Below are 9,380 nucleotides of genomic sequence, written 5' to 3'. Positions count from 1 at the left end.
TTTGTTTCTAAGCAATCATCTTTCATACGAATAACTAATCAGTCCAAGTTCTAATGTTTATGCTTTATCCGGGGAAGAATCTCTTAGAGGCCATGTAGAGTTCCTTGAAACTCTCAACATAGCTGGAGTCAGCCAGCACAGTTTGCTCTTTTCTAAGGCAGCCCCTTGAATGAGGTTGAGATACTTGATGTCGAGGAACCGAAAGGTCAGTCCCTGTTGGATTTCTTAAAAGTGCACATTACAATTGAAAATTTGGTTAACCTAGTGCTCACTTTGACTAAACATAAAGCATATCCTTGTTGTTGGTACTGGTGATATGGATTTCCATTATTTTAAACACAGGTCCAGAGGGACTACGTACATGGGGAATGCATCTACACGATCACCACTTGAACATAATGTCGATGGGTAACTCTTGAGAAAAATATTACTAGCTCTTCATCTTTATTATAAAAGTTCATTGGTCGTAAAATGAATACATATGTCACTTTTGTTATGCAGAGCACAGTACGCATTTAATCCCAAGGATGTAAACAGAATGCGGAGAAACTCAGTTCCTGATGTCACCGAACCATCTGAAGCTGAAATCAAAGAGAGGATAAGTCGCTTGTCTCATATATTCTTGAAACGGTACACACTCTTGTGATTTATTATTTACATTCTATAACCTGAAGTGGCTAACTTTGATCTTCAAAACTTGGACATGCATATTTCTTGTATTCAAATGGCTTCTATCCTTCTATGTTAAATTACTTATATCTTCATCTAGAATTTTTATCTTGTCATATAGACGTTGGCAAATAACATGGTGGTGGGAGAAAAGATGCATGTTTGTATATCAAATAGTAGCATATTTTCAAGACATAAGTAAATCAATCTTGTTAATTTTATTTAGATTTATTATTATCCAGGCTGCAGTGTCGAGACTACCTGATAAAGGAGAGAAAATACACAAGCAAATAAATGCATTGGAAGTTCAGCTGAATAACCTGCGGATGTCAAAAGGGGACAAGGTTAACGTAATTGAATTATCGTAAGTGTTCTGATTGTAAACCATAATGTAAATTTTGGTGCCATGCATTGTTAACATTTAAGTATGTTTCCCATGGCACCTCATTTCAACTAGAAAACAAAAACAAGTATGACTCCCATGGCACGTGCCAACTTTTTGGACTCTTTAACTCTGAAAATTTTTGAAGTTGCTATTTTCTAGCAACTATATTTCCTTATTTTACTCGAGATTTTATCTTAATTTGCGGATGATGATTTATTTTGACACTTAATTTACATTTTAAATTTTACTACTCCCTCCATCCCTAAAGAATATGCACTTTCGGCTTTGGACGAGTTTTAATCGTAAAATCGGTAAAGAAGAGAACACAAAAAAGTAATTAAAGTATTGCTAATGCGAGAATGAGCTCTCATCTCATTAGGAGTAAATATTAAAAATGTCAATACAATGATATTGTAATGTCAACATAAACTTAGCTGATATTTTAATATATTGTGTTGACATTGATATTTAAAATGTTTGTGTTAACATTTTAATGTGATCGTTGACATTTTTAATATATATGCTTTAGAGTAGCAATTTAAGAAAAATTAGCATTATAACCACCCTTGTAAACTAACAGTAGTAACTTATAATAAGTGGATTTCTGAGTCAAGGGGGTAAATTTTAAGCTTTAGGTGTTGTTATCGGTCACTCTAATCTTAGTATCTTACTGTCTACTTTATTGGGGATTTGATTATTATCATCAGGTTTGAACTTGTAGCATTATGAATCTAAATTCAATTCTGTGTCATCTTTGTTTGCTTTTTTTTCATTGAGGTATTTTATGTTTTTCAGCACTACGCGAGTGTCTATTTTAAACTAAATAAAAAATAAGCATATGGTATTGGTAGCACTTCCTTTTCGTGGTCCGAACGTAGTGCTTTATTTGCTATGAATTAAAAGTAGTACTAGTACATTATTTGTACGTTGATGTCACCAAAAATGTTGATTTTTTAGGTTGGAGAAAAATAATTACATGCGATTAATTTAAATATTTAAATTTAATCACTGAGAGCGACGGGTATGAAGGGGATAGCGGTAGGAACACCAAACCAAAGGCATAATATTATGAGCAATGTTGCATCAGTCATTAAAACATGATACTACAAGTATAATAGTCTACAGATCACTACTTGTTATGAAAATTCGACATACGATACCTCCAGAATATAGTTTCTTTTTAAAATAAATCAACATAATATTTTTTTATAAAACACTGTTTCAAGATAAATTAACACCGTGGATAATCGAGGCATGTTCTTATATCAGTTTTCCTCCAGTTTTCTACTTTCACATTGATTTTGCAGTTTAGTTGTTTACTCGTACGAAATCTAAGCAACTTAGTTTGCTCTAGCAAATGGTTCAAGTTGTCAAGGTAATCTATCTCGTTACCGACAATTTTTTATTGCACATTGAAGAAGAAAAAGGAAAACCTTTTTTTCAGAATAGTAGTTGGATGTGTACATTTCTTTGTGTGCATACACCACCTACCCATCTAATCACTGCAACTCTTAAAAGTCAAAAGTGATCCGACATAGACAAACATATTGAACAAATCTTAATACAGAATCAGATTCCACAAATATGGCCAAGAAAAGGACCATCTAACTACCAGACATAAACCAGAGAAATAGCATTCGCCCTAATTAATTCCCAACTAAAGAGTAAGTATCAATAACAAATCCTATAATTAAAAAGTAGACAATTTCTCGCCTAAGTAGTAGCTGTGAGAATTCAATGCATTTGTACCCATAAACTGCAATGCTTTGGCAATCTTTTGCGCTGCCAATTATGAAATGTAGACCAACACTCTATTTCACTAGAAAAAAATTTGGCAAGGAGGAGGTTAAAAAGCATCGGGGATCCTCTCGTCCAATACCTCGCCATACACAACAACTCTATAACTATGTACAAGCTCGGCTCAACCCATTATGCTCTACATTTTTCAATCAAAGCTTGATGAACGGCTCCATCTACCCCTAAATAATCCTCCACCGAGATGTTCAGCTCGGTGCTGCTAGTAGAGGCGCAATCATCTTCTAAATTAAGTAGTGCGAGGTTAATGAAGGACTGGATCACTGTAGCTGATTGTTCGTTATAGATTATATTTAAGTCCTCACAAGTCTTGGTTTCCTGCCTAGCCCACTCGATCACTGCTGGATCACCTTGAAGGAGTTTGAGGACCTGTTTTGACAATGTAAAGAATCATAATTGAGATATAACCATTTTTCAAGCATAAAAACTTGAGTTGCTAGTACTTACAAGGCTAATTTCAGGACGAGATTGTGGTGCGTGTCTGGTACACAAGGTTGCAGCTAAGACCATAAGATCAAATTGTTCTTGGTCATAAGCATCAACTAACTCTGGGTCTTGGAGTTCTGAGGTTTTCCCCTCCTTTAAAATGTCTTTTGCCTGTAAAGCAGTTTTTAAGTACAGCCGCATCAGTCTTGCTTCTCTTTTCTTGGTTATACAGAAAATAAGAAAATGAAGAGGACTAAAAGAAATGGGTCGATATCTGACCATATTCCAAAATTATTTGAACTAAAAGAAAAGTTAATCACATCCAGACTTCAGGGAAAAGATACTTACCCACATTACCAAGCTTTGTTTGCCCTTAGGAGATCCATCATTAATTGGCTTTCTTCCGGTTAATAGCTCCAGAAGCACAACTCCAAAAGCATAGACATCAAGTTTCTCGTCTAGCTTCCCATTCAAAAAATATTCTGGAGCCAAGTATCTGCAAAATAAACATACTCTTACAAATCTGCATCCTCTTTTGTCAATTACTAAGTTGAGAAAGTACAAAATCTAACCCAAATGTGCCAGCTACATCTGAGGTAGCATATGATATAAACAACTTGAAGCCCATGTTGCAAGGCCAAAATCCGACAGCTGCAAGGGAAACGGTAGCAGAATGAATATTGCACCAGAAAATCACACCAAGGCAATGAGTGATAGTTGAATTTTCTAATACCTGTGGTTCAAAATCATCCGAAAGAAGAATATTTGAAGACTTCACATCTCTGTGAATAATTGGTTCAGCTGAACTATGTAGGTAGTCCAGTGCCTCAGCAACTCCCAAGGCAACCTTATACCTCGTGTCCCAATCAAAGAAGTTTTTGGACTTTTCAGAACCTAATTCTGAGAGCAGTAACCAAGAGGCAAAATCAAGAGACAAACAAGTACAAGTTGATCCAATTATGCTAGATGATGCATAAAACAAGAAGGAATAAACAAATACCATACCATGGAGATTGTCTTCCAGGCTCCCTCTGAAAGAAGATTATAAACCAGTAGCAATTTGTCCTCCTCAAAACAGAAGCCAACCAGAGAAATTATGTTCTTGTGATGCACAGATGAAATTATTTCAATTTCTGAAACAAATTGTTTCAGTACATCTTCCGTTGGTTTTAGTATCTTGACAGCTATTTCCTGGCCTCCTGGCAAACAGCCTCGATAAACCCGGCTGCTTCCCCCCTTTCCCCTCAAATTTTCTGAAAAGATAACAGACATCAATAATTACACATGAGAAGAAAGAGTGAACAGTAAATTGGTGAATCAATAAAACAGAACAACCCAGGTATGAAGTTATCTGTAGCTAAAAAAAGCCCTGGTAGCTAAAAAATTGGCATGTAGCTGAGTACTTTTTGAAAGAGCATTAAGTTCTTCCGGAAAACGTTTTAGATGAATAAAATTAGAGTCATTATCAACTGATACAGTACAATGCTCCCTCATCTGGGTCCAAATTTGTAAGCATTCAGATGTATCAGTGTACTGTCTGTTTCTGATCAGGATATATAGCTGCATCAATTGTGTGTCTAATCTGAACATCCATCATCCGGATGACTTCTTACTAGTGGGATTTGGGTAATTTCAGCCCGTTAAAAAAACGACTTGCGTAATACTGTCCAACCTGATTTCGATTCAGGCATTTTCGGGGTTTTTTCAGGTACCAGCGCCATGGAAAAATTTTCCCTTTCATCACTAGATGATGTTAAAAGCTCTGGGGGGAAGACTCAGAGGGCTTTTTGGGCAATTTTTTCTTCCTTGATCTTTTTCGCTGGACATCAGACCTCGGGGAACAAAAGGCAGGAAGCATTTGATTTTTTGCAAAAAAAATCTTGCCATTGTTGACACATATAACGGATGCATTCTTTTTAAGATTTGGCCCAAAACTTGGCAACTGGGTCCTTTATCTAACTTTTTGATCAACTCCTGAAGTGCCCAATTAAACTCGTTGCTCCACATGATTTTGCTTTCGGGGAAAGATTTTATGAGTTGGAGGCCTTTACACACCTTGAGCTTTAAATCCACCTGCCAAAATTTGCTAAAACATTAAAAATGACCCATGAATTTGTAGCTCACTACCAAAAACAAATTATACAGGAATAACGAAAAGGGAAAATCTAAGTCCCAAACATCTAGATACAGTTTGAACTTAGAATTTGTAAAACACAAACAAGACACTCCAGCAATTTATATGAATAAATTCCTAAAAAAAGAAGCAACGAAGGAAAAATCCTGTAGCGAGTCAACTTTACTTGATGTTGCCTAAAACTGATAGTGTAAAAGGTAGTAGTACAGTACTAACAATAAATATACACTCAAACTAGAAGCGAAAAATGCAAACAAATGAACTTGTAGCAATAACTGTATACCCTCAAAAAATAAATTTACAAAAATGCACATCTAGATACAAGTAAAAACAGTAGAAGAGTAAGTTTAGAAGAATCACCTGCTTTAGGTTGCAGAAACCTTCATAAGCAGCCAGCATGGAATCAAATGTCTTCACCAGCGAAAGCAAATCCGATTTCTCTTCTCCGCCCAAATTTAAACCGCAACAAAATCAGAAACAAAAATATCCAACACAGAAACGCAATTGCCAACAAAAGCACTAGAAATTGAACAAATTACACTTGACAATTCCTGAGATTTTCGAAACACAGCACTAGAAAGTGAGCTCAAAACACAGTGCGCAGATGCAATTCTGTAAAATTACTCACCGACGTTGGGATTGAGGACGGCAGAGCAATGACGCGATCGCCAGTCTGCGCCACCTTCACAAGCGCCCAAGTCAGAAGCTCTTTACTCCGTGTGTCCACCTTCACACCAACCACCACCACAGCGCCGCCGTCTTCTCCGGCGGCCGCGGTGCTCTCGCCGCCACTGCATTCCACAACTTCAGAACTCTCGGCCGCCAGCCTCATTGTCGCGCAAAAACGCAGATCAAGCCAGAGACGAGGCCAGAAATGGGAGACCAAGCTCTGAACTCTGGAATCTCTCCTCTCTCTCTCTCTCCACTCTCTCCAAGAGACAGGTAGTGGATTTATTATCCCTTTTCAATTACCTTTTTGGAATTCTTTTTTTCTTTTCAATAAATACTACTGCGACGAAGAAACAGGTAATTTTTTTTTAGAATTAAAAGATTTAAAGATGGTAATTACTCGGATTAATTACTTCATCATTTCATTTGTATTTATTGGATTTACGAATTTCGACCGTCGGAAAATAGAAAATGGGAAATGTCACTCACTCAAATCTTTATGGATGAAAATAAATACAATCAATTAATGGAGTACGTTATAAAATCTAACAGAATTTAGAGTAGATTGACAATGTCTAATCTTGTATTCGAGTTCATTGTGGCGGTATTGTATTATATATTTATAAAAGATTTTTACATATTTCCAAAGTAATACTATCAATTTATATGATAAGTTGCAATTTGAATAGTACTATATGTTTTGAGTTCAGTAAATTAAAAAGTTTATATTTTGCAATTAAAGGTCAACGAAATTTTGCAGTAAGATATAGGTAGAACAATGGCATTTGTTGTAGTAAACAAATTTTCAAACTGTATTAATCACCCAAATGAATTGTCTTAATTTAAAACTGTTACTATAGTGACAAATCTTATACCAATTAAAAACACTTAGGTACGGAATTGACATTCCAATGAAATTTGTGACATTTTAATAATCAGTCTCTATTTTAATTTTTTGGGTATTTTTTGCTTACTACTATGTGCCACAATCATAGTTGTTTACCACTATACTACAAATATGATTCACAGTATGATTAATCATAATTATCTCTCTGTCGAAAAAAGTAACGACGATCGACATCTACATAATCTAAATACCATTATAGTAATTTATAATATCATTATATATAGATAGTGGATTTGGTTGATAGAAGTATGATTTTTGTTTTAGCATACAACATAACAACCAAATAAATAGACACGCATTGATTTTCTGTTTAATTTAATTTAGCACACGAATTTGAACAACCAAAACATCGTTTTCCAATATAACCGCAAATTTAAAAATGTATATGCAACAAAATATACACTATTATCTTAAGGATAGGAAAAACAATTAGGTATAATTAGGCAATATATAATGAACTAAATTACGTGTGAGCTATTCAGATATCGAATAAGCATCAAAAGTTAGTTCGAACTAGTTTAGCATTATTCATTACCTAAACAAATCAAATTTTAATTTGTCAATACTCTCCACCTCAAATTATTTGGTAATATAAACTCGTGTATTATAAATTTCGGCTTGAAAATTAACAAACAAAACTTAAAACATCCACAATTTTTTGTAAATATTTTAAATACGAAATATATACTGTGTTGTCAATTTTCAATGGCAATGCAAAAGGTAGCAATTTAATTATGGGTAGTGTGGAGAAGATGGTAACAATGATTCTCAATCGAGGAAAAAGGTTTGAGTGCATAGTTTTTTTGTTATTTGAAGTAATTTTTACTCTTCCACTAATATTGTATAATTATTTTCTGCTTTTATTATGTAACTTTATTCTTTTATTCGATGGACATGGGAGTGGATCAAGTAACAAGGTTCCATAAAGTAGAATGATTAGCACAGAATAAAAGCAAAGCATCTAGCTATACTAAAAACCTCTTTACTGATAATTCGTGTACCAATTATGACAGTTTTCCCCGTTGTTTACTGCTCCCTCCGCCCGTCCTCTCGTCGAATAGTTTGTTATATTTTTCTATTTTCATTCGTTGAAAAAATTTGTCATATTTTATATTTTATCATTCGTAACCGTGGATCCTTTATTCCACAAACTCATTCTCACCACATTTTATTATTAATTTATTAGTATAAAACTAATGGTAGTATATAAAAATAGACTACGATTCCATTAACTTTTTAACTCATTTTCCACTACAATTCTAGAAACTTGGGCCGATCAAGTATGATAAAATTTATGGGACGAAGAGAGTATTTCTTAGAGATGGCATAAGTTTTAATATACTATTAAGGGGTATATTATTATTACGACATGATGCTATAAATGAAAAATTTGCCACATAGTAGTACATTTATGGAAAATAATGAGACAAATTATAAAATATTGTCAATTTATTAAGAACTAAATTGTATAATAAATAATCGATCAAATTTGATTAATCTCATATTTTTCAAAAATGAAACAATAAAAATTCGCAATCATTCCATTTATAGTATTTTGGTAGACCATATGTACAAATCTGAATGACAATGGTACGTGTGTACTAATTTAAATGACCTAATTCATTTAAATCACGAAATATGGTCGAATTTTGGCATGTCCGCAAGATTTCAAAATGAATTTCATAATTGATTCGAAAATGATATCTTTGTGAATGACCAAAATGACATTGTTTTTATTAAAATAAGTACGTATTTATTTTTCTTTTCATTTATATTATTTTAAATAAAATTGTTACTTTCCCTCCAGTCTCCACGTCTCTTCTCTAACTTACCCTCTAACATGATTCTCTTATCGACATAGCAGAAGAAAGAGAAGTAGCGGTGAAAGGCAGAGATGTACGAGAGATTAAATGAAAAAACCAAAGGAAAGAGAACCAAAAACAAAAAAAAAAGACTTATTGTAATAATGTAATGTTGTTAAATAGCATTATCAGATGACTTCATTTTGTTCATATAGATATTTCCAGTTCACATCAATGAGTATTTGCCCAAATTAAAAAAGTTGGGATGGTTGCAAATTTGTTATGCTTGGTATTTTAAAAAAAAAAAACGTGAGTTCGATCAAAATTTGACCAAATAATATTTTTTATGATAAATGTGTAGTCATTTATAACCCCACCTTAGTTAACATTTGTTGTTGGGTTTTTGGAAATAATCTCATCTCATGCAAGCTTTTATATTCTCAAAATCTCCTTTTCCTCCCAATATCCATAACTCCATAACAAACTATAAACTCGAATCCTAGTGTGTTGCCTACAACAATTAGATTATTAAAACAATCCTGAATTAAAAATACGGTGAAAAAAATGATGAAT

General features: G+C 33.9%; 1 pseudogene; it reads right to left on the bottom strand.

Moving 5' to 3' along the window:
* Positions 1 to 2,565: 2,565 nt before the first annotated feature.
* On the bottom strand, positions 2,566 to 6,344 carry LOC125197924 (annotated as a pseudogene).
* Positions 6,345 to 9,380: the final 3,036 nt, after the last annotated feature.

This window comes from Salvia hispanica, unplaced genomic scaffold (genome assembly GCF_023119035.1).
Source record: "Salvia hispanica cultivar TCC Black 2014 unplaced genomic scaffold, UniMelb_Shisp_WGS_1.0 HiC_scaffold_1087, whole genome shotgun sequence".
Classification (NCBI taxonomy): Eukaryota; Viridiplantae; Streptophyta; class Magnoliopsida; order Lamiales; family Lamiaceae; genus Salvia; species Salvia hispanica.
Note: the sequence above shows the minus strand (reverse complement) of the source record. Positions and strands in the feature narration are given on the sequence as shown.